The sequence below is a fragment of the Panulirus ornatus genome, chromosome 9, assembly GCF_036320965.1.
Source record: "Panulirus ornatus isolate Po-2019 chromosome 9, ASM3632096v1, whole genome shotgun sequence".
Classification (NCBI taxonomy): Eukaryota; Metazoa; Arthropoda; class Malacostraca; order Decapoda; family Palinuridae; genus Panulirus; species Panulirus ornatus.
Window position 1 is genome coordinate 14,521,896 of NC_092232.1, and position 26,641 is coordinate 14,548,536.

Genomic DNA, 26,641 nt, shown 5'->3' on the forward strand with positions numbered 1-26,641 from the left:
GTGTGTGTGAAAAAATAAGATTTCGGTTGTACTATTGTCTCTCATATTCCTGGAAGTGTTTCCTGTTGAGGACGAATTACCAAGGGTTGAGAGTGCTGTGTATACTTATAGAGGAACCAGCCCCGGCAGGATGGTAGACGGTACAGAGGGAAGGTAGACGGTACAGAGGGAAGGTAGACGGTACAGAGGGAGGGTAGATGGTACAGAGGGAAGGTAGACGGTACAGAGGGAAGGTAGACGGTACAGAGGAAGGGTAGACGGTACAGAGGGAAGGTAGACGGTACAGAGGGAAGGTAGACGGCACAGAGGAAGGGTAGACGGTACAGAGAGAAGGTAGACGGTACAGAGGGAAGGTAGACGGCACAGAGGGAAGGTAGACGGCACAGAGGGAAGTTAGACGGTACAAAGTGAAGGTAGACGGTACAGAGTGTAGGTAGACGGTACAGAGGGAAGGTAGACGGTACAGAGGGAAGGTAGACGGTACAAAGGGAAGGTAGACGGCACAGAGGGAAGGTAGACGGTACAGAGTGTTGGTAGACAGTACGGAGCGCAGGGAGACGAAACAGACGCACTGGACAGGATATCTGTCAACATTAGTCATTATACCGCACCTCTCTCTCTCTCTCTCTCTCTCTCTCTCTCTCTCTCTCTCTCTCTCTCTCTCTCTCTTTTACCGCCTTTTCCCAACCTCTCATCTTTTCATTTCCATCTCATTCTCATCTTTTCTCATCCTTCTTCTCCTCCTCCCTCTCATTCCATCTATCCCTCCCTAACTACTTTCTCCTCCTCTTCCTCCCTCGATCCCATCCCTTCCTTGCTATTGTACCACAGAACCGGAAAAAAAGAAATGCAAATATTTCGTCAAGACAAACGAGCCAGCGAAGTGGCCCATAACTGAAAGAAAACGGGCGGGCTACTCATCTGCCCCAAGAGGATTGGAACGCATTATAGACGACTTGAGATGGATCCCTGGGTGATCGTATCTGATACTTCATAACCCCGCACCCAGCATCCCTCAGCTGAATATTAGAATGCATTGGACAGGCCGCGATGCTCCTGCGTTATCACTGGTGATTTATACATACATTTTTGTACTCTTTTTGGAGATGCATAGCGTTCCCTGTGCGCTTGTCCTTGTCGAAGTTTATCATGCCAGTGGTAGGAGGAAATTACTTGCAAAAATCGTGTGTTTTTCTGGTTGTTTATGTTCGTGTCGGTTCTACACCTCCTGGAGATATCACTTTAGACTCTGGTTCACAAGTTGCTCTGGACCGCAGCTCGGGTGGAGAAAAGTGGCCCAATGTCCGTGTATAAAGGGGATATTGAACCCTCATTCCCCAAGACGCCCGGAAATTTTGTTCGCTTTCAGAGGTGAGGTGAGGTGAGGGAGCTAACCTCTCCCAACCTGATTGATGACGTTTTCCTTCATGTCTCTCTTGCTCCGTGTGAACAAAAATTTTTGAAACAGTAGATTAAATGTTCTTTTCTTCTTCATAAACCCTAGTTTTTAAGAAACGTTCAAAGCTTTTTTTTTCCATTTTTGATCGCTGTTTTCCTCGTTAGCGAGGTAGCGTCAGGAACAGACGAAGAAAGGCTGCATCGGCTCACATACATTCTCTAGCTGTCATGTGTAATGTACCGAAACCACAGCTCCCTTTTCACAACCAGGCCCCACAGACCTTTCCATGGTTTACCCCAGACGTTTCACAGGCCCTGGTTCAGTCCACTGACAGCACGTCGACCCCAGTGTACCACATCGTTCCAATTCACTCGATTACTATATCCCGTGCAACGCCTTTCACTCTCCGTCCCCGGCCGTTCAAAATCTTTGTCACTCCATCCTTCCATTTCCAATTTGGTTTCCCCGTTCTCCTCGTTCCCTTCACCTCTGACACACATATCTCCTTTGTCAACCTTTCCTCACTCGTTCTCTTTATATGTCAAAACCATTTCAGTAAACACTCTTCTGCTCTCTCAACCACACTCTTTTTATTACCACACATCCCTCTTACCCTTTCATTACTTAATGAAACCACCTCACACCACATATTGTCCTCAAACATTTCATTTGCAACACATCCGCACAAAGATATTCTGGTGAAAATTAGGAGCATTTGTTTAACAGGGTAAATACAGTTAAACTGATGAAATTACTTGTCGTTAATTACATTGACTATTAACTGAATATCCAATACTTAACGTACCGTCCCACCAGCATTATGTTCCCAGAGTTGTCAAGGTATACCAAGAATGTAATGAATTGACGAGATCTGTATAACTAATATATATATATATATATATATATATATATATATATATATATATATATATATATATATATAATATTTTGTTCATTTATTTACTTTCGTACTTGATCGCCGTTCCCTGCGTTAGCTAGGTAGCGTCAGGAACAGACGAAGAAATGTCACATTCTCTCACATCCATTCTTTAGCTGTTATGTGTAATGTACCGAAACCCTAGCTCCCTATCCACATCCAGGCCCCACAGACCTTTCCATGGTTTATCCCGGATGCTTCACATGCCCTGGTTCGATCCATTTACTGCAATTCGAGACCTGTATATCACACAGTTCCATTTCACTTTGTCCCGTGCACGCCTGTCACCTTCTTGCTTGTTCAGGCACCGATCGCTCAATATCTTTTTCACTTTATCCATCCATCTTCAAGTTGGTCTCCCCTTTCTTCTTGCTCCTTCCTCTTCGAAAGCATATACCCTCTTTGTCAACCTTTCCTCATTCATTCTCTCCATATGTCCAAACCATTTCAACACACCCTCTTCTGCTCTCTCTCAACCACACTCTTTTTATTTCCACACATCAACCTTACCTTTTCATCACTCAATCAACCAGACCCCCTCACACCACATATTGTCGTCTAGCACTTCATTTCCAGCATATCCACCCTCCTCCACACAGTCTTATCTTTATCCCATCTCTGGCATCCAAATGATAATGTTGGGACTACTGTACCTTCAAACATACTTATTTATTGTTAGGAATATTACATAGTCCTGTTCTCCCCCGCCAATTCCCTCTCCTCCTCTCTGCCACCATTGCCAACACTCATTTCCTCTTCTGTTTTCATCCTCCATTAACCCCGGGCGTAGAAGCTGCCATTATTTCTATGAGATGATGATGATGGTGATGATGATGATGGTGATAGTGATGATGATGATTATGATGATGATGGTGATGAAGATGATGATGATGATGATGATGATGATTATGATGATGATGAAGATGATGATGATGATGATGATGATGATGGTGAAGATGATGATGATGATGATAGTGATGGTGATGGTGATGATGATGATGTGTCAGGGTTTATCCCAGAGGTATGCGTCGGCTGTGTTATTCATGACATGGATCGTGTTGTGTACATACATACGTGCTCTCTTTCCGTGTGAATATATATTTTAAGTATTTCTAAAAGAGATTTTTCACTGACTTCAGATACTAGTTGAGTGTGACTAGACCTTCTTTTCGTTGTTATCAGTTGTGGCGAGTCAGCTTCTTACAAGTGAATTTCACGTTAGGTTCATCGCTAAGACTCACACTGGGGTGAAGGTTGAAATATCTTCGTTGGCCTTTTTTGTTTTTTTTTTTTTAGTGAAAGTTATATTGTGTGGTTCACCACTTGCCCTGTTCTTGATTCACACTTTGCCAAGGTAATCAGTTTGGTTACGGATTTTATAACGTAGAATCTTAATTTTTTGTAAGAAAATAGTTCACAGACACACACACACACACACACACACACACACACACACACACACAGAGCGGCTAACAAGCCTTCGTCCCTCTCTGCCCCAGCCAGAGGAGAATATCCAACAGGAACCATCAGTGTAAATGTGCGCCTGAGGTGACTCGAGTCTAGAAAAAGAAAAGGAAAAAAAAAAGTCCTCCCCTCGGGAGATCCATCTACTTTATGTGAGCCAATGAGCAGCGGAAAATACGCGCGGAGAAGGATTATGCGACACAGTTTATGGAGTTTAACGGGTTTATATTCCCTCGTGACCTGAAGTTTGGCGGGTTGGGGGAGGCAGGGGAGAGGCGTTCTTATGTTTACATTTCCCCGTCGAAGGTTATGATGGGTGGAATGTCCCACCCTTACCGGCAGGCGTCACTCAGGCTGACGAAGGAAAGCGCGGGTAAAGGAGGAAGGTAAGGAATTCGATGCCCTTTTTTAACTCTTTTGATCTTCCAGTGATGGATTCTGTATAGCGTCCTCAGGGACAGATTGAAAGCTAGTGCGACTCTTTTCTTTTTTTAGGAGGGAGTGAAACTCTGGAGGTCTTTGCTAGGGAAAAGATTGGAACTCTTAAAGGTCTTTACATTGAGTAGCTGGATCGTAGTACCCTGGAGGTCTTTGCCTGGGAAGGATTGGGAACACCAATCCCCACAAAAGTCTTTTCATACAACGAATTCAATCCGTACCATAATCGTTTTAGAACAGATTCACATCCGAAAGTATATTTTGTTGTGATGTTAATTCAGTTGGAATGAGATGAAGTTGAACTCTATATTTTGATTTTCGTTACTAAGATATTAACTTTATATTTTTCGACGATTTTGAATCTACACGAGTATCGTTTACTTTACCATATACGATACAATAGCATCAAGGATGGGATATCGGCTCTTCTCTTCTTAGCTACAGTCTAGTGACGTCGACATGTGAGTCTATGATCATACTTGGTCAACCCTGAGCTTATCGCAACCTTGGGGAAGATGACTTGTGTCCCCCCCAAGTGAGTCAGACATAACACACTGTTGTCTTTGCTTCACGAACGGTCCAGCAGAACGCTAGAGGTGGGGTGGTGGGGAACCAGGAGACATATTATCGATATTTCTTAATATTGCGGGGTTTTTTTTGCTTGTATTTTCTTTTCTAAGTTTTTCTTATATTAGTTAAAAGTGTTTGACGTCTTCCATAGCTGCTGTATATTCTCTTCTTTCTTCTGAATTTTCTGTCATCAATAGTTTCTCTCTCTCTCTCTCTCTCTCTCTCTCTCTCTCTCTCTCTCTCTCTCTCTCTCTCTCCACAGTGTCTTCCCAGTTCATTATTCCTGTCCTCTGTAACCTAAATTGTAAGTGTACCATGTAAAGAATGATTCTCATGTCGCTTACTTTGTCTCACCCTTTTTCATTTTTTTTTCAGTGACTCATTTGCTGTTTCAATCCCTCACACACTTCTCCAGTGACGGATGGCATCAGGACCCACAAGGTAAGCAGTGAGAATACTTGTATTGATTAAGGGTAGACACAACCACAACCCATGGACGGAAGACGATGGTACAGATTGGAAGCGGGAGGTCTGATAGTGCGCTAGGGAAGCAGTCTTGTATACATTGTAGGGATCAGAGAGAAGGTCAGGGGAGGAAGTGGTACAGACGGTGTACTTCAGAGAGAAGGTCAGGGGAGGAAGTGGTACAGATGGTGTACTTCAGAGAGAAGGTCAGGGGAGGAAGTGGTACAGATAGTGTTCTTCAGAGAGAAGGTTAGATACCTGACCTGGAATGTAGCAGGAATGTAGCATAGAAAGAGCCAATTGTGAGAGCCGAGTCCGGATGAGTAAAGTGGATTCCATTCGCTAGATATTCTGCCAATGGGGCACTGGAAACCATCCAGGCCTCCTCGACCGGTGGTGCGCGCCGTTACGATTCAGCACCGGAGTATCCGACCGTGTTGCGCAGTCATGATTGTCACGAAAAAAAAAAAGGGAAAGAAAACCTGAAGTGGAGTGAGGAAAGTTGGGTGAGTTATGTGTTGTTAAGCATTGTGTTTGAGATGGAGAAGTTGTGTGTTTGTGTGGATTAGATTCCAGCAACGCACTCGCTGTGTAGCCATCGCTAACCCAGGAGAGAGTGCCTCTCCAGACAGTGAACATCCTGCCACTTACGACTACCACACGAGCGGTACTTTGTACTGAGGTGAATAAAACCTATGTTTGATAGGGTGCAGCTGCACACAAGAAGAACAGCTACGGCATCATACGGCACTCCCAGCATCTGGGAAGCAGACTTTATGTGGGGTGTCCAGGATTAAAGGGAGGATAAGGCTATGCCCGACATGATCATGTTCTTGCGGGATTGAACTGCAGTGTTGTATAATTTGTTAGTGGGAGACGAGTGGGATTGAGAATCACATATTGGGAGAACTTAGGGGTCTTGTCCTGTTGAATTTCATTCGGTCACTGGTCCCCATTCCGACATGCTACACAGTTCTGAATTAGAAAAAAAAAGAAAAAAATGGTACGTTCATCACGAGAGAGAGAGAGAGAGAGAGAGAGAGAGAGAGAGAGAGAGAGAGAGAGTATCAGAGTGAGGATGAGAAAGTGGTTACGGTATATAGAGGTCGAAGAGATTGTGATAAGGAGAAGAGAAAGAGAAAGAGTGTAGGCAATAGGACAGAACCCTTAAGGACTCCCCTGTTTGTAGGATAGGAAGGAGATGTCGCTCCACCAACGACTAACTCAAAATAGTGATTTGTTGGGAAGCTTTAAACTGGGGAAAAGAGAGAGAAGTACAAAAGCCAAAGGTAAGAAGTTTAGAGAACAAAAACATATACTTAACGCTGCCCAAGATTGACCATAGTCCTTGAGAGATGCGAACCAAAGATGAGTCGCGGTAGGAGAGATCACCCAGGAGGCCTCACACCACGAGAGCCGTGTTGGTGGCCTCCAGTAAGGGAATCAGATTCTAAGTGATTAAGAAAGCGAGAGTTAGGGTGAGCTTCAAAAACTTTTGAGATGGCGAAAGCGAAGTGGCCTTAGTTGCGGGAGTTAGAATGGTCTCCTTGCTTAAGGATGGGCTGCACCAAGGTATGGGTCTTAGGAGAAGGGGAAGTTTTGAGTTTCAAAAGTAGATACCAACCGGCAAGGAAGGATCGGAGCCAATGCAAACACATACTACATAGGGCAAGTGGAGACGTACCATTCAGAACATACACCTTGCCCACTTGCAGCTAGGAGTACATTTAGAAGACTTCGCATATGGAAAATTCTGTGTAGATGATGGTATAGGTTTAGTGAGGGTGAGATTAGATGCAAAATCGGCCAGAGTTGAGGGAGAATAAGATACCGATATGGGCGGCCATATCAGAAGAAAAGTCACAATAGATTGATTTGGTCGAAAGAGAGGAGGAAAGGCTGAGTTAGAGAAGTTCTTGGATGTTCTTTTGCTTGAGGAACAGATCGATTTATTTGAAGATGAAGTATAATCAGCAGCTTTCTATTTTATGAAGACGTGTTTGAATATAAGAAAACAGAAGGGAGGAGTTTCATTGTCTGATAGGCTCTTTCTCTTTTGATACGGGGGGGCATCAGAGCAAGAGTAATCAAACCATAGCTGCGAATATAAAGAATTATTATAAGATGGGTTGCAGGACTCCACTCCGGCCGAGGGAACCTGTCTATGGTCAACATAGCTGGAGGTGTTCTGGCTAGTGAACGTGTGCTCGTCTCAAGGAAAGTTGACCTTCCTCAAGCAGCCAGAGTTAGTGCTTCGAGGGGACTATAGCGAATGGTCATCATCCCCAGTGGCGTCTGATAAGATTGTGATCTGAGGACCCTGAGGCGGCAGTCTTTAGTATTCCAGCTCTTCGTATTCCAACACCTGGTATGCCAGCACCTGGTGTTCCAGCTCCTGGTATGCCAGCACCTGGTGTTCCAGCACCTGGTATTCCAGTACCTGGTGTTCCAGCACCTGGTATTCCAGTACCTGGTGTTCCAGTACCTGGTATGCCAGCACCTGGTGTTCCAGCACCTGGTATTCCAGTACCTGGTGTTCCAGCACCTGGTATTCCAGTACCTGGTGTTCCAGCACCTGGTGTTCCAGCACCTGATATTCCAGTACCTGGTGTTCCAGCACCTAGTATTCCAGTACCTGGTGTTCCAGTACCTGGTGTTCCAGCACCTGGTGTTCCAGCACCTGATATTCCAGCACCTGGTGTTCCAGCACCTGGTATTCCAGTACCTGGTGTTCCAGTACCTGGTGTTCCAGCACCTGGTGTTCCAGCACCTGGTATTCCAGTACCTGGTGTTCCAGTACCTGGTGTTCCAGCACCTGGTGTTCCAGCACCTAGTATTCCAGTACCTGGTGTTCCAGCACTTGGTGTTCCAGCACCTGGTATTCCAGCACCCGTTGTTCCAGCACTTGGTGTTCCAGCACTTGGTGTTCCAGTACCTGGTATTCCAGTACCTGGTGTACCAGCACTTGGTGTTCCAGCACTTGGTGTTCCAGCACCTGGTATTCCAGCACCCGATGTTCCAGCACTTTGTGTTCCAGCACTTGGTGTTCCAGCACCTGGTATTCCAGTACCTGGTATTTTAGTGCCTCGTAGGCTGTTCTTCTTCGCTTTAAGTTTCTCGTGTCATTTATATGCTGATGATGCCTATTACTGATACCCTGTCACTCATACACTGCCTCATTGTCCAAGACTGTTTTCCTGTCACTCATGGTGTGCCTCACTGTCCACAGCTCTCCTCCCGTCTGTCTGGCGCTGTCTCATTGCTCATAACTGTTCTCCAGTCACTCACATGCTGACCTCATTGTTTATGGCTGTGTTCACCGGTCGAGATGTATTCTCTGTGCGTCCCCACCTCTGAGCCTCATGACTTGATACCTGAGTCAGAATTGATGCGACGCTCTCCCTCCCTCCCAACCACCATCACCACTAACCTAATCGCACCTCACCACATAACCACCCTCCCCACCGTCACCATCCTAATGCCACCCTCCCCACCGTCACCATCCTAATGCCTCCCTCCCCACCACCACCGCCATCACCATCCTAATGCCTCCCTCACCACCACCATCACCACCCTAATACCACCCTCCCCACCAACCCCCGCCCAGCCAGTAGGGCGGCGTCGAAGGTGACGTAAGTATAAAGATTGCCTCCACCCATCGGCTGAGTGGGCGCCTCCCACCCACCCCTCACCACCAGTAGTATGACCACTACCCGCTCCCTGGGGAAGTGGAGGAAGGAAGGCGAGGGGAACGTGGAGGAGGACAAACACAAGGGGGAGGAGGTGAGGGAATTTCCTAGGGGGGAGAAGGCAAAAGGAAACAGTAGAGGAAGGAGGTACACAAATGAAGTCAGATAGCAACAGACCTTAAGGTCCTAACGAGGTTGCTTGTGATAGTGGAAGAGACCAGAGACTTGTGGATACGTGAGGCAACAGTAGAATGACACAGATTTTTAAAGAGAAATGCCTGTAAACTTCTGATATAGCTGAAGGGTTGTATGTGTTGTTAGTAGTTTGATCTGAAGCAAAGTATTCATCAAATGTATGGTATCTCTGATATTGCTTTTAATTGCTCTAATTGGTAAATCATTCGGCTCGTTTCAGGCAAAACGTGTGCTCACGAGTTTGTATCCATACCTGAGAGTGAAATCAAACGAGGTCTATCCTTAACTAGCTTGTTAGACCGAGATTATCGAAGCCTTTAATGATTTTGAATACCTGTATTGGATCACCTCTTGACCTTCTCTTTTCTGAGTGAATTTAAGTCGTTTAGTCTACTGTCATAGAGGTTGTTTCTCAGTCCTGGAATCGTCTTGGTAGCTCGCTCCTTTCTTTCCATTCTGTCTGTGTTTGTACTTACGTAGGATAACCGAACCTGAACACAGTATTCATGATAGCGACGCACCCCTGAGTTGAAAAGAATTGAGATATCTTTTCCTAGACTAAATTCGAAAACCCCGCCAATGAATCCAAGAATTTTGGTCGCCCCCTTTTTAAAATGCTTCTGTGCACTGCTTACTGGGTTTTAGATCTTTAGAGATTATTATACCTAATTCTTCTATCTCGTTAACAATTGTAGCTTGGCAGCGTTCATTCTGTAGCCTGCCTCTTCATTTTCACCATCGATATGTAAAGCTTTGTATGTATCAGAACTGAAATTCATTTGCCACAATGAGCCCAATCCATCAGTTTGTTTTTGTCATTCTGAAGCCGCAGACGTTCCTTTCTGATGAAGCTATATAGTCGAAGTGACTATCATCTGCGAATTTAGATATCTAACAATGCATCCCATTATGAATATCATTAATACATAAGAGAAAGAGATCCGGTCCCAAGACTGATCCTTGTGGCACACCACTTGTTACGTCTAACCCTTCTGTGGCTTGACCATTCATCATTTGTATTTGTTTACAACCAGTCAGCCAACTTGCTGACTATCAAAGTAAAACCCGATCTGCACAGTGTGATGAGCAACCTTTAATGTGGAACTTAATCCATTGTTTTTTTTGAAAATGTAGATAGATGACACGACCTTCCTAACTCTCATCATAGGTGTTGATTATATCATAAAAGATAATCAAGTAGACTCATCAGACATGAGCAATTTCGTCGAAAACAATACTGATACAATCTTACCCCGAGTGATGGTTTCCACGAAGGGTGAGGGTAAACATCGCAGAGGAAGCGAGTCTAGTGGGTGAGAGGGAGAAGAGAAAATGGAGAGAGGAGGAAAGGGAAAAAATAGACAATTGTTAGAAAATGGAGGCAGGAGAGAATGCAAGGGAGTGATTGGGTTAGTGAAGCTGAGGTGAGGGTAGAATGTTGACGTAAGTTAGGAGCGACGCATAGAGAGAGAGAGAGAGAGAGAGAGAGAGAGAGAGAGAGAGAGAGAGAGAGAGAGAGAGAGAGAGAAGAGAGAGAGAGAGGAGCATGTGTGAAAGTATGTAAAGTGAGAGAGGAAGTATGCAAACTGAGAAAGGAGATACATTAAGTGAGACAGTTCGCATGTAAAGTGAGAGAGGCAATATATTAAGTGGAAAAGCAAGTACATTGAGTGTGAGAGGTATAGAGCCAGGGTCTACAGTGAGAGAATGAATATATAAAAAGATAGCGCAAGTATATTAAGCAAGGGAGGATGAACAACTTTATATAATGTTAGACCAAGTACATATAAATATATGAGCAAGATATAAAGTGAGATATGAGCATGAAAAATGTGAAATGAAGTATATAAAGTGAGAGAGCAAATAGCAAAGTGAGAGCAGATGTATAAAGTGACGTAACAAGTATGCAAAGTAAGAGCAGATATATAAAGTAAGGGAGCAAGTATACCAAGTGAAAGCAGATATATGAAGTGGGGGCAAGTATACCAAGTGAAAGGATGGATATACATAAAGTGAGAGAGTAGGTATACAAAGTGAGAGCAGATACATGAAGTGAGGGAGCAAGTATGCAAAGTAAGAGCAGTTACATAAAGTGAGGGAGCAAGTATGCAAAGTAAGAGCAGTTACATAAAGTGAGGGAGCAGGTATACAAAATGAGAGCAAATATATAAAGTGAGAGGGCAAGTATACCAAGTGAAAGGATATACATAAAGTGAGAGAGCAAGTATACAAAGTGAGAGCAGATATATAAGATAAGGGAGTTCGTATACAAAGTGAGAGCAGATATATAAGATGAGGGAGTTAGTATACAAAGTGAAACCAGATGTATAAAGTAAGAGAGCAGGTATAATTACCTAAAGGTTATGTACGGATACAAAGAGAGGTTCGTGTAATTATGTGCGCCCATGGAAAACTCATGGGATTACACTAGTCGTCTATTGTTCTGACCCAAGGTTCTATTTACTCGGTTCAAGGTCTATTTGCTTATCCTAAGGTCTATTTACATGGTCCAAGGTCTATTTGTTTGGCCGAATGTCTATTTGTTTGGCCCAGGCTTTCACTGTTTGTTTGTTTGTTTGGCCCAGGGTTTCATTGTTTGTTTGTTTGGCCCAGGCTTTCGTTGTTTGTCTGTTTGTTTGGCCCAGGCTTTCATTGTTTGTCTGTTTGTTTGGCCCAGGCTTTCGTTGTTTGTCTGTTCGTTTAGCCCAGGCTTTCATTGTTTGTCTGTTTGTTTGGCCCAGGCTTTCATTGTTTGTCTGTTTGTTTGGCCCAGGCTTTCGTTGTTTGTCTGTTTGTTTGGCCCAGGCTTTCGTTGTTTGTCTGTTTGTTTGGCCCAGGCTTTCATTGTTTGTCTGTTTGTTTGGCCCAGGCTTTCATTGTTTGTCTGTTTGTTTGGCCCAGGCTTTCGTTGTTTGTCTGTTTGTTTGGCCCAGGCTTTCGTTGTTTGTCTGTTTGTTTGGCCCAGACTTTCGTTGTTTGTCTGTTTGTCTGGCCCAGGCTTTCGTTGTTTGTCTGTTTGTTTGGCCCAGGCTTTCGTTGTTTGTCTGTTTGTTTGGCCCAGGCTTTCGTTGTTTGTCTGTTTGTTTGGCCCAGACTTTCGTTGTTTGTCTGTTTGTCTGGCCCAGGCTTTCGTTGTTTGTACATGTGGATGCTTGACAGTGGTAGTTATATGGTCGGGTGTGTATACGTCAGAGGAGTGTTATGATGAGTGTGGCAAACAGATGTTTAGGATGACTTCAGTGTAGATGATAAAGCTGTGCTCTTCTCAGTGTGCTCGTCTCAGTGTGCTCGTCTCAGTGTGCTCTTCTCAGTGTGCTCGTCTCAGTGTGCTCGTCTCAGTGTGACTACGTATGTGAGTGAGTCTGTTGGTGAGAAGGGTGATGGTGCGTGAGTGTGGGAGGCTTTTAAGGCGTTGGGTCCCAGGAGGGAGAAATTGCTCTCTCTCTCTCTCTCTCTCTCTCTCTCTCTCTCTCTCTCTCTCTCTCTCTCTCTCTCTCTCTCTCTCTCTCTCTCTCTCTTATCTATCTATCTATCTATCTCTTTATTTCTTTCTCATTTATCCCCCCCTCACTTCACCACTTATTTCCCTCACCGCTGACACACCAACCCACCCCACACCCACACCCCTTAACCCCCACCACCACCTGACTTCCAAGACAGACAAGCTTTCCAGCAGCACCAGCTGACGATGGTGCCTGGCACCACCTGACTCCCAGGGATAATGGAGAATATTTTCCCCTCCCTCGCCAAGACCCAGCCACTATCGAGAGACCACAGCTGACCCTCAAGGGACAGATGGAAAGAGGGTCGTGTCTCCGACATGGTTCGCAAGGGATGACCTAACCTGACCTAACCTAACCTAACCTAACCTCATCTAACCTAACCTAACTTAACCTAATCTAACCTAACCTCATCGAGGAAGGGAGGAACCAGGATGACCCCCTACCAACCCCCACTTGGTTGGTATATTGTGGATCACAACAGACACTGTTGTAAGTCTGGTTGTTTCTCCTGTTGTTGTGTGGTCACAGTTCGTGGTTGTGGTGTGTGGGAGTAGCAGATTATTTAAGTCTCATACCACACATGGTCACTCTCTCTCTCTCTCTCTCTCTCTCTCTCTCTCTCTCTCTCTCTCTCTCTCTCTCCTGTAGCGTCCATAGAACACCTGTCGCACCTTCTCCTGCTGATATACCTGCTCCTGCTGGTGTACCTGCTCCTGCTGCCGTTTTTTTTCCTCCTCCTCCTGCTATCAATGGGGCAGCTCAGGGCTGCGCTACTTCCTCCAGTGGCTGGGAAAGTTGGCCTCCTTTGGAGTAAATGAGAAGTTCTTTGACGGGACTGCACTCCCAGTGATACAGCCTCACCAAAGGGGATTTTTTTCATACCCAGTGTGTGTGTGTGTGCGTGTGTGTGTGTGTGTGTGTGTGTGTGTGTGTGTGTGTGTGTGTGTGTGTGTGTGTGTGTGTGTAGGTCACTGCCTGTAACCTTAGGCCTACAGCTCGTATGACCCCAGCCACCAGACCATAGAAGACGGGGACTGAGCAGTTCACTTGACAAATAAAGATAATACAGAGGAAGATATAAGAAGACAGGGAGAAGGAAGAAGGGATAAGGAAGGAGGAGAGAAGGAGAGAAGGAAGGAGTGAAGACAGAGTGGGAGTGGGAGGAGGAAAGACTGGCTAATAAGAAGGAATAAGAGAAAGATTGGCTAATCAAAGGGAATATTAGGGCGTGGAGGCAGGGCCACTCACCACACACATGTCCGGGTTCCCAAGGGGCCCCAGGGGGAGGAGTCCGCAGGGGGAGGGGAGGGGTGGGGAGGTAAGGTGCTGGGGTGGGCGTGGGGAGGTAAGGTGCTGGGGTGGGCGTGGGGAGGTAAGGTGCTGGGGTGGGCGTGGGGAGGTAAGGTGCTGGGGTGGGCGTGGGGAGGTAAGGTGCTGGGGTGGGCGTGGGGAGGTAAGGTGCTGGGGTGGGCGTGGGGAGAAGAGAATTTGTTCTAGTAGGAGGGAAAGGGGTCAAGGGAGAGTGAGAGGGGATGATGGGAGAGGGGGAGTTCGTCTATGCGTGGGGAGGTAAGGTGAAGTGGGTCAGGTAAGGGAGAAGGGGAGGAATGTAAGGTGAGAGGGAGAGTGTGGTGCAAATAGAGGGAAGGGAGAATTTAGGAGAGAGAATAGATGGGTATGATGAAGTAAGGAGAGAGGTATGATGAAGTAAGGAGAGGAGTATAATGAAGTAAGGGAGAGGTATAATGAAGTAAGGAGGAGTATGATGAAGTAAGGGAAGGGTATAATGAAGTAAGATGGGGTATAATGAAGTAAGGAGGAGTATGATGAAGTCAGGGAGAGGTATAATGAAGTAAGGAGGGATATAATGAAGTAAGGAGGAGTATGATGAAGTAAGGGAGAGGTATAATGAAGTAAGGAGGGATATGAACATACCCAGTGGTCGCGCCGTCTTGCCCAGGGGATTTAATACAGAACTCTAAAGCTCACGTGAGCACAAAGGAAATTTGTGCTGTGTTGTTTGAGTAACGTTATCATTTTGTGAGAGAGAGAGAGAGAGAGAGAGAGAGAGAGAGAGAGAGAGAGAGAGAGAGAGAGAGAGAGAGAGAGAAGCGACGATACGATCCTGCTAAAACACAGGACTCTCGCGTAGCGCTCACCGCTGGGGAAACCCCGTAGAGTTACGAGCAAACGAGGCGTGTGAGTGACGTGTTGTCCAGTGTTATGTGAGAGATTTGGGGGGCGAGGGGGGGGGGGGAAGATAAACACGGGAGAGGTGAACTTGGCGAGAATAATTATCTCTGGGGTCAAGACTGACGGCTCTGTAATTAGTTGAGCCTTATTATCTCATTAGTGGAGAGTAATGACGGCTCTTTCCCGAGGCCCGCCGGCCCCCATGCCGGGCAAGAGTTGACGTAAACATCAGGAGTGACGTAACACCCTGTCTACTGAGCGGAACCGTCTGTCACGTCACGCTTAATGGGCGGGGCTTACAAATAACGTCTGGGTATGACGTCAGCATCGCTGGATGTATGTGTCATTGGGCTAGGCCTGTAGTGACGTCAGCGTTAGTGGGCGGGGCTGTCTGGAAAATCATATTTGGTTGGTGGGTGTAACTATTACGTCACGGCCAGTGGGCTCGACCTAATATGACGTCATGGTCAGTGGGCTGGACTTAATTTGACGTCATATGTAGTGCGGGGAACTTCACTGTGCCGTCATGTTCAGTGGACGGGACTTCCTCCTCTTTAGCCAGTGGGAACGACGTCTCTTGATGTCCACAGTGAAGTCATAATCAGTCTGTGGGGCCTATCCTGCCGAGGTAAGAGAGCTGGACATACTTTGACATCACTTTTGATGACTGGAACCCCATGACATCACTGGGCGGGAATTAACGTAACGTCACGAAGACTGGAAGGAGTCCATCTAGTAATGACGTCATGTGTCGTGGAAAGGGGGGATGAGTCATGCCTTGTGGTCATGTATGGTGGGCGTAGCCCGCTGTGACGTCAGGCTGCCTAGGCTGGGCAATGGGTTTGGACTGTGACGTCACAGTCGGGGGATGAGGCGTACTGTGACGTCAGCTTCAGTAAGTGGTCCCTACTGTGACGTTGGTTTGACTGGGCGGGGCAATGGGTGTGGGCTACTGTGACGTCAAGTTCACTGGGCGGGGCACACTATGACGTCACAGGCGTAGGGTTATGTTCGGCATTGCAAACATGAGTTGTGACGTCAGACGAAGTAGTGCCGCCTACAGTAGTGCTTCCTCCTGACTCCAGTCCCTCTCCAGAGCCACACCCTGCCCTCCCCTTCACCTCAGCCCCTCCCCAGAGCCACACCCCGCCCTTCTCTTCACCCCAGCACCTCCCCATCGTTCATTATAATATAATACTTAACACTGTCAAACCAGAAAGGGACTATCATAACGTGAGGCATTATATATATATATATATATATATATATATATATATATATATATATATATATATATATATTAAACCATTTTCCACCCTACCGAGAGAATCGAACTCCGAACCATCTGTGTGGTAGCTAGGTAGTCTCACTTGTAAACAACGTGGCTGCCACACAGATTAGCCGGGGTTCGATACTCACGGTATAGTGGTAAACAGTTTACATCAGATATAAAGCCGGATGAAGACCGACTTCATGTGTTGACAGCCACTCTCTGGCGATCATGTATAATGCACCGAAATCAAAGCCCCCACATCCACAGTCAAACCCCACAGACCTCTCCTTGGTTTACCCTCCACAGACCGCTTCGTATACCCTGCTTCAGCCCCTTTGACAGAAGGACGCTCGCTAAAAGCCACATCTCCTCCCTAGTCCTCTTTACTCCATGCATACCTCACTCCCTCCTGCATGTTCAGGCCCCGATCACTCAATACATCTTTCACTCCTCATATGAACAGACAATATCAGCACACCTTCTTCTTGCTCTGTCGTACCCACTCTTCTTCCTACCACACTTCTCTCTCTCTCTCTCTCTCTCTCTCTCTCTCTCTCTCTCTCTCTCTCTCTCTCTCTCTCTCTCTCTCTCTCCCCATCATTTCTTATTTGAGGAAGTTGTGTGGTGTTTACCTGTGGATATGGGGTTATGGTTTCGATACAGTGTACATCAGAGGTAGAGAGTGGGTATGAGCTTCGTCTGTTTCTGGGGCCACTTTGCGACGCGGGAAACGGTGAACAAGCATGAAATAAAGAATGTAATGACTGATGTTGCTGGCGATAGGTAAATAGCAGGCATGAGGAAGAGCATATGGTGGTAGGAAGGTCTGTAGTCTGTCCACCAGGAGGCTGGACTGAAGGATTCGACAAAAGGCTTATGAATTATTCCATACCCTCGAGACCCAGCCAGCCACCCAGCCAGCCAGCCAGCTAGGGGTCTTGAAGGTAAATATACATCACAACATGTGCTGGATGAGGAGAGAATTTCACATTGTCTTTTCATGAGAGTTTGTTATACCAAGTGATTATGGTTACGTAAAACGCCCTCGGGAATGTGGTTCTAAAAACGCTTTCGTAAAAGTAGGTCAGGATGCCACAGAATATATATATATATCCTTCTCGTTCGTAATGCACTCGCCTCATGTCGTGTCGAACTTACGGGATGATACCCACTACCACATCTGCACTCCCATGTTATCATATCTGCACTCCCACGTTATCATATCTGCACTCCCTGTGTCATCATATCTGCACCCCCATGTTATCATATCTGCACCCCCGCGTCATCATATCTGCACTCCCATGTTATCATATCTGCACTCCCACGTTATCATATCTGCACTCCCTGTGTCATCATATCTGCACCCCCATGTTATCATATCTGCACTCCCTGTGTCATCATATCTGCACCCCCATGTTATCATATCTGCACTCCCACGTTATCATATCTGCACTCCCTGTGTCATCATATCTGCACCCCCACGTTATCATATCTGCACTCCCACGTTATCATATCTGCACTCCCACGTTATCATATCTGCACTCCCTGTGTCATCATATCTACACTCCCACGTTATCATATCTGCACTCCCTGTGTCATCATATCTACACTCCCACGTTATCATATCTGCACTCCCTGTGTCATCATATCTACACTCCCACGTTATCATATCTGCACTCCCTGTGTCATCATATCTACACTCCCCGCGTTATCATATACCATCTGGGTGGCTGGGTGACATCTTTTCAGGAAATACGATTATCATGTGAGCCCCTGCGAGGTGTGGCAGGTGCCCCGGGTCAGCAAGTTAGTCCCTCCCCAGCTCTAGAAATGAAGTGCCTCTGTTTTATATCTGCAGTTGTTGCTGGTACTGGCTCCACTCGTGTGACTGGTGATTCATAAGGAGAAAAAAAGGGATTTTATGTATATATATATATATATATATATATATATATATATATATATATATATATATATATATATACACACACACACACGTACTATATCGGTTCATTTCCTCTGGACGTATTTGGTAACACGGGAGAAGTCATTGCCTCCTACCGTGTGATATAGATGGCTCGTGCCTGGGGTGGTGTTGGCTGGGGAGGAGGATCTAATGCTCTCAGTGTCAGAGCAGGGCGGGCAGGAGGAGGAGGAGGAGGGCGTTGCCCTGAAGAGCTTCAGCTCCCCAGGGACGCGGGATTATTTCCCACCTCATCCTACTTACTCCCGCCTGATGCCAATCCCTCCGACTTATCATTCCTCTCTATGTTCCTAGGGCGTCAGTGTGAAGGTAAACACTACACTTGATGCAGCCACACTGATCTCTTGCTGTTACAGCACAAACGTAGCTCGTTATGTGTTTATGGAAGTGAACACTCCACTTTATCATCAAGTATTATCATTATTATTAGTAGTAGTAGTATTGTTGTTGTTGTGGTTGGTTATCATTATTATTATTATTATTATTACTATTATTATATTATTATTATTATTATTATTATTATAATTATTATTATTATTATCATTATCATTATATTCATTGCTATTATCATTATTATTGTTATTATCATTATTGTTATCATTTATCATTACTTCTATCATTATTGTTAGTATTATAATTATCATTAGTATTAGTATTATTAGTATTGATTTTACCATTATTTTATTAATGAATATTACTACTACCACTACTACTACTACTACTACAACTACTTGTACCGCTATTACTTCTACTACTATTACTACTACCACTACTAATTTACGATTACCGCACCGAAATTTGATATCATATTTCTGCTGACGACCATCATGTAACACGACGCTTCAGCATCCAGGCTCTCACTCTTTTGTTTATAGAGAAGAATTAGACTTAGATTTTTTTTTTCTATCCCCATCATCAAGCGTTCTAAACTGTGCTGTTTGCTAAGAAACCTGACCTCGAGGTCTGAAATGTGGTCTTAAAGAATTTTTTTTTTTACTTTTTGAGAAAAATACAAAAAATTGCTGGATGTATTTTTGCTCAAAAAAAAAAAAACTTTTGTTTCAAAATTGAAACTTAAGATATTCAAGCACATCTATACTTGAAATAATCATGGGAAATATATCTTAATGCTCCAAGATACTCATACATTCCCAGAAAAGACGATACAAATTATCAAATAATATTTTGAAATCTATTTCATTTAACAGCTAACTTGAAGGTCATAATGTCGTCCAAACGATATGTTAACGCCATATTTGGATTCAACATGAAAAATACTCTTTATAATGTGTGTTTATATAACTCTATTCTTATGAAAAAAATACAAAAAATCACATGTAATAGTTCAAGCATATTTTGGTTCGAAAAACGTTTTGTTTCAAAATTGAAACTTAACATATTCAAGCACTTCTGTACTTGAAATAATTATAGAAATTGTATGATAATGGTCCAACAGATTTGTGCATTTCCAGTAAAGACGATGCAAATGATCAAATATTCTTAAATTCACTACAATTAACAGTTTAATCAAGGGCCATAAAGACGATGTAGTCTGAACGATATTTTAACGCCATATTTAGAATCAGCTTGAAAAATAATTCTCATGATACATGTTTATATAAATCTACTTTCATGAGAAAAATACAAAGAATTGCAGGTAATTGTTCAAGTATATTTTGGTTCGAAAAACATTTTGTTTCAAAATTGAAACTTTACATATTCAAGCGCTTCTCGACTGGAAATAATCATGGAATATATATGATTAAATATTTTCAAATTTACTTCAACTATTAGATTTATTAAGGGTCATAAAGACAACCTAACAATATCTTAATGCCATATTTGGATTCGGTATGAAAAATACTCAAATACTCCTTATAATGTGAGTTTGAAGAAAATTGATTTTTCTGAGGAAAATAAAAAAAAAAAAATTGCCTGTAATAGTTCAAGTATATCTTAGCTCAAAATGCTTTGTTTCTGTACTTGAAATAATCATGGAAGATATACGATACTGGTCCAAGATATTCACACATTCTTAGTAAAACGATGCAAGGTTACGAACAGCGAGTGACGTCATGTCTGAGTGTGAGGGATGGATGTGTGTGTGTGTGTGTGTGTGTACCACAGGTTGGTAAAGACATATATGAAAAAAAAAGAAAAGCTTGAGCAAAATTCCTCGTTTCTTAATGAGTAGTCATCGTTAATCATGAGGCGTGTGGTCCACCAGATCAGCCGTTAATGTGATCATGGCTACCATTCAACGTCACATTAAAGACGCCATGTAATTCTAGAGTCATTGGTATCATCATTATCAAACACCTGTAAACCTTCGCCTGTTGACTGTAAAATAATCAGTCTGCCAGTTGGGTCTGGAAATTAAGTTCAGTTTGGTTTTCTTTTATTTTCTTTCTTTTTTGATACGGTATTGATCCGTGGGCCGAGGTAGAGAGAGAGAGAGAGAGAGAGAGAGGACAGTCATGTCGACCATATGTATGGCTGTCCAATGCGTATGGCTCCGACTGTCATGTAGTTCTTACTGCCTCTCCTTCCACTCTCCTCCCTCCGTCTGCCTCCCTCACCTAATTTCTTCCTTACACACATGTCGGTACGCCTTCCTGTGTGCGTCCTTCTTCTTCCTCCCTCCCATCTTATCATTCTCATTATTTCTCCCTCGTTCCCTTTTCCACTCATTCCTCCTCATCCCATTGTCCTCCCTCCTTCCCTTTCCCCCACTCCTTACACCCTCTTTTTCCCCTCACCTTAGGTAGGTTACTCATCCTCCCCAACCTCCCCTCAACCCTTCCCTTCCCCCTTACACCCCCAGTTCTCCCCTCTTCCTTCCCTCATACCCTCCGTCCGCCCCTCCCCCACCTAAACCCTTCCCCCTTCCCCCGTCATTTTAATAATTCATGGGATACTGTGAGTTCTGAAGGGGTCACAGTCCCAGTGGGACCTGGGGACTTAGTGAAGTGTGCTGCTGGGGTGAGCGTTGTCAGTAGTAGGAGACGCTACCCCTGCTGGTTGGTGGCTGGGGTTGTTGGTGCAGACGTTACCCCTGCTGGTGGCTGGGGTTATTGGTGGCAGACGTTACCCCTGCTGGTGGCTGGGGTTATTGGTGGCAGACGTTACCCCTGCTGGTGGCTGGGGTTGTTGGTGCCAGACGTTACCCCTGCTGGTGGCTGGGGTTGTTGGTGGCAGACGTTACCCCTGCTGGTGGCTGGGGTTGTTAGTGGCAGACGTTACCCCCTGCTGGTGGCTGGGGTTGTTAGTGGCAGACGTTACCCCTGCTGGTGGCTGGGGTTGTTAGTGGCAGACGTTACCCCTGCTGGTGGCTGGGGTTGTTGATGGCAGACGTTACCCCTGCTGGTGGCTGGGGTTGTTGGTGGCAGACGTTACCCCTGCTGGTGGCTGGGGTTGTTAGTAGCGGAGAGCCGTCTCTATGCCATTAACAACGTGGAAGTTTGATACTCATGTCAGGTGATGTTTGGTAGCCAGGGATGTTGATGGCAGGAGAGACTCCTCCCGTCACCTGAGGATGTTTGCAGTGATGAGATTTGTGGTGGACTTCGGTGAAGATTCGTCTGTACGTCGAGAATGGTTCCTCTGCTTCTACCCGGGGTTGGGGAGCTGGTTCTGCTGTTGACCTGGGCTCGTGCTTAGCTGGGTTAAGGTTTCTGCTGTTGCCTAGAGTTAATGATGTAAATTGTAAGGTTATATTTGTCCTTGGATTGCCTGACGTTCATCGTATGAATCAGTGATAATATTATTTCTCCTACGGGTTTGTTTACCTGTCCTCATCCTTATGTTTACATTTGTTATCTCTGTAATCTTTGATGTTATACACACAACTAGGTTCCCCAGGCACAACATGTTTATACCTCTTTTTTTATGATGTGTACGACGCAAAGTAGTTTATTTATATATCTAGTTACCCCAGGGAACAATATTTAAGAAAGACCCTCTTTCCAGAGGCTCTCGTAGCCCAAGTTGCACTACTGCCAGTAACTGGGAAATGTGGAACCCACTGGAGTGAAAAGGTCTTTGACGAGACTGTACGCCTAATGACACAGCCTCGCCATTAATCTCACTGCACGTAAAGGGATCATACATGCAGCGAGAGCGTTGCGTATGGTATTAGAACCGTCATGAACACCTGAAGGTGGTGTTCTGTTTTATTCACTCCGCAGTTATAGAATGACGTTTCTATATTTGAGAACTCGAGCAGGCTAGGAGCCTAGATAACCTCCCAGCCCAGCAACACACACACATTCCACGACAACTTGTAGAAGAAACTCTGAACTCTCCTCCTCCATTGTTGTTTACTTTGGTCTGCTGCGTCAGGTGTGCAGGGAGCCACAGAGGTCTTTCCCCAGCCTGGATTACCAGATTTCCAGCCAATCTCTTCACTTATGGCCCCGAAATGTTTCTCGTATTGCGTCTCAGCTGTTCCACGTCGGCGTGATGGAGGAAACAGGTTGAGCAGATGTGTACTGCTCCAGCTGGTGTCGGGAGGATGACGGCAGTAAACCTACGTTAACTGACTGATGACAGTGACAGTCATGCTGATGGTGGTTACTGGCAATGAACATCGGTGGGTCTGCTCGTCTTGGTGTTGTACCTCGTCAACAGATGGCAGTAGTGGCCGTGCTGTTAGTGTTGATGTTCATTTATAGATGGCTCTGGTAGTCTTACAGTGTGCCTGAGGGTCGGTCAAAGGTCAGGCCTTTATACCCAGTGGTCTTCGCACAGTCGTGTTCCAGGGTCGTACCGTCGTGCTCAAGGGTCATATTGTCGTGCTCAAGGGTCGCAAGCGCCTTGCTCCTGGGGTCTAAGTTGCTTATATTGTCTCGTGTCAGAAGGTATTCACTCACTCCCTTCGACTGATCAACGTGCTGATAAGTCTGGCACATCACAGGCGGACGCCCCACCTGCTCTAGTTTCGCAATATAATCCCCACCACGGCAGAATAGCTTGAAGGTTGAAGTCGGCGACCACACTCACTCTCTGCTTCACACTCGACCTGTATTAGCATATCTCTATATACACTCAAGTGTGTAGAGTGCCTGTGATGTCCCTCTCCTCATAGCCGTGACTTACGACCTGGTAAATAGAGTAATTGAATTAACTTCCCTCTTTGTTGACAGTCCCATTTTCTTTACCTGACCACCCCCTGTTCGGCGAGGGGGAGAGCAGCCTTCAGCAGGGAATTATAAAGCGCCATGGCTCGTTCCGGTCTTCCTGCTGAATATTTTAATACTCTCGAGTCCTAGTGGGCTTAATGAGCATTACCTTTGATGTTACTACATGCATTAGGGGGTGATGTAAGGGAAATGGGGAGAGTAAGTGATCTGGCAGACTCGAGAGAAAGCAATATTCCTGCCTTATTAGTTCAAAGAAAAAGAAAACTTTCACTATTTTATGGGAAACCCATGGAAAAAAAGTCACGACCTTTGTATTGAAATTCATTATTATAATCTATTCATCCGTTACATCGACGACCCTGAGCATATCATGACAACCTGTTGGTAGACGTAGAGACATTGCTGAGAGAGATCAAGACAACGGTAAGTCACATTAGATACGAAAAACAAAAAACTTTTCTCCGATATTATGTTCCTTTTACCGCTGTGAGACTCGGTATTTATGACAGCAGAACAAATGAATTGTTTGGCTATGTAAACACCAGGGAAGTGTACCGACATTAGATAGATTTATCTTCGGAAATCTGTGGTGAATACTATACTTACTAGGATGTAACAGTATTTGTGGAGTGAAGTAGCTGTGTTCACTATGATGTTGTGTGGCAGAGTTAGGGCATGTCATCACCCCTTCCCAAGCCTAGAAGACCCTTCTGACGCAGGTGTGTGCTGGTAAACATCACTTCGTATTGGTTGAACATTAGAAATAATCGATAAAACTTGAGATATAACTGTTTCGATCGATATGGTCACAAAACATATACAAGCAAAAACATCAGATTCTTTCTTTAAAACATTGGATCCAACAATGATATCAAATCACATAGACAAAAACATTGGGTTTGACTGATAAAACATCAGATCTGACCAATGAATCACGAAAGAAAACCTTATATGACGTCCCAGCCGCCCGTGTGGTGACGTCGTCTGGGGGATCACTTGTTATCGTACGCGTGGCAGTGAGCGCCGTAACTTGTGTCCTGACGGACGTGCACTCTATACCCGATATTTACAGCCAGCACCGGCGGTATTATTGGTTAACGATCTCATGTCACTGCGAGTCCTGCGCAGGTGGTGAAAAATAGCAACAGAAATCGGAAATATGCGGGAGAGATGGATTATACTGGTGGACGCGGACCGGGACTGGCGGACGACGTCAGTCAACTGGAAACATGACGCCATGTTCAGAAAGCCTGCGAACCTTTCTTGGCATCGCTTAACATTCTATAGTTTCAGATGTGACGTGAGATTTCAGTAGAATCAACGAAAGGAGGACGAAAAAAAAAAGACGCTTACGATCGTCACTGAGAGAACTTAGATTAGAATCTCAAAGAAACTTGTGTTGTTGTTCATTGGTGGTTGGCTCAGGCTCGGGGGAGGTCGCTTGATTCCTGACACTTACAACACTCCTGCTCTCTGTTGGGCATCTAAATCATGACGATACGACCCTTGAGGACGACAGTGCGACCCTTGAGGTCTACGGTATGACTCTTGAGGACGACAGTACGACCCTTGAGGACGACGGTACGACCATTGAACTCGATAGTACGATCCTTAAGGACGACTGTTGTGACCGTTGAGGACAAAGATACGACCCTTGAGCACGGCTGTCCTTCCATTGAGCATGATGGTATACAGTAGATCTTGGGTATGATGGCTTGACGGTCGTACTGTTATGATCAAAGATCGTACCTTCATGCTTAAGGGTCGTACCGCCATGGTGCAGACGCAATCATACCCATCCTTATCCCCAGCACCACCACTATGCCTCCAGCACTTTCAGGTCTCATCATACATCTCATCATCAGGCGTCCCAAGGAAACACATCACGTAAAGGGAACTCTATCTGAATATATATATATATATATATATATATATATATATATATATATATATATATATATATATATATATATATATATATTTTCATACTATTCGCCATTTCCCGCGATAGCGAGGTAGCGTTAAGAACAGAGGACTGGGCCTTTGAGGGAATATCCTCACCTGGCCCTCTTCTCTGTTCCTTCTTTTGGAAAATTAAAAAACAAAGAAAAAAAACGAGAGGGGAGGATTTCCAGCCCCCCCGCTCCCTTCCCTTTTAGTCGCCTTCTACGACAAGCAGGGAATACGTGGGAAGTATTCTTTCTCCCCTATCCCCAGGGATAATATATATATATATATATATATATATATGGTTGTTTATTAATAGGAACGAGATGGTATTTTTTTTTTTTTTCATAATGCGCCAACGAGAGAGAGAGAGAGAGATGACGTTATCTGTTCTATTTCCAGAAAACAATTATTGTGGAGCCTCTCCCATGAATGAACCAAGTGTGGTGATGATAACTCCCTCGTTCTCATTATAATGTGCACTAGAATATAACAATAGCATAGAGAACACTCGGCCCTGGGAGGTGGGTGTGTGTGTGTGTGTAATTACTATTCATATGTTATGGGGAGAGAGTTTTACCTTCGTGTAGCCCCGTCTATTAACCTTGTATATATATATATATATATATATATATATATATATATATATATATATATATATATATATATACCTTGTCCTTACTCCTGTACACACACACACACAGACAACAGCCAAATTAGCATCTTCTGTCCTCGAGTCATCTGTTCTGGACGCTATCACGCTTTAGCGGGAAATAGCGTGTACACAACACGGTAGAATAATGAATGAGAGAACCCCATAGTCTACCCCCACCCATACCCCAAACACAGTTACCCATACACCTACACCCACTCAGCCGTACAGGAAGCAACCCCCCCACCCCTAACCCAGGCATACACCTACACCCACTCAGCCGTACAGGAAGCAACCCCCCACCCCAACCCAGCCATACACCTACACCCACTCAGCCGTACAGGAAGCAACCCCCCACCCCTACTCTAGCCATATACCTACACCCACTCAGCCGTACAGGAAGCAATCCCCCACCCCAACCCAGCCATACACCTACACCCACTCAGCCGTACAGGAAGCAACACCCCACCCACACCCCAGGCATATACCTACACCCACTCAGCCGTACAGGAAGCAACACCCCTCTTCCTCCACCATCAGCCATCCCAACAGCCAATAAAATTACCTATGCAAATTCTGGTTGATCCGGCGCCTATCTTCTCCCCCCGCGTTGAGTCTCGTGGCCGGGCCGCGGGCCGGATATTGGCAGAGACGTTTTAAAAGGGTCATGTTCCCCGACCTCCCTCGAGCGTCGAACCCTCCTCCTTTACGTATGGCTGTGGGTTGTCTGTGTCCTGGGGGTGAGGTGCCGGACTCCGTGTTTGATCACCCGTTCGACACCCGAGGCGGCA

At 45.1% G+C, this 26,641-nt stretch overlaps 1 protein-coding gene and 1 long non-coding RNA gene across 5 annotated transcripts in view; one reads left to right on the forward strand and one right to left on the reverse strand.

Moving 5' to 3' along the window:
- The window catches only part of LOC139750236 (uncharacterized), a 562,931-nt gene that overhangs the window by 148,459 nt on the left and 387,831 nt on the right, over nucleotides 1–26,641 (forward strand). The window contains exon 2 of the long non-coding RNA XR_011713106.1: nucleotides 5,184–5,249. This is a non-coding gene — a long non-coding RNA (uncharacterized lncRNA). The remainder of the gene's footprint in view (nucleotides 1–5,183; nucleotides 5,250–26,641) is intronic.
- ChT (choline transporter) overlaps nucleotides 1–26,641 on the reverse strand; it is a 125,703-nt gene that overhangs the window by 55,761 nt on the left and 43,301 nt on the right. The gene's annotated exons all lie outside the window — the stretch shown is intronic.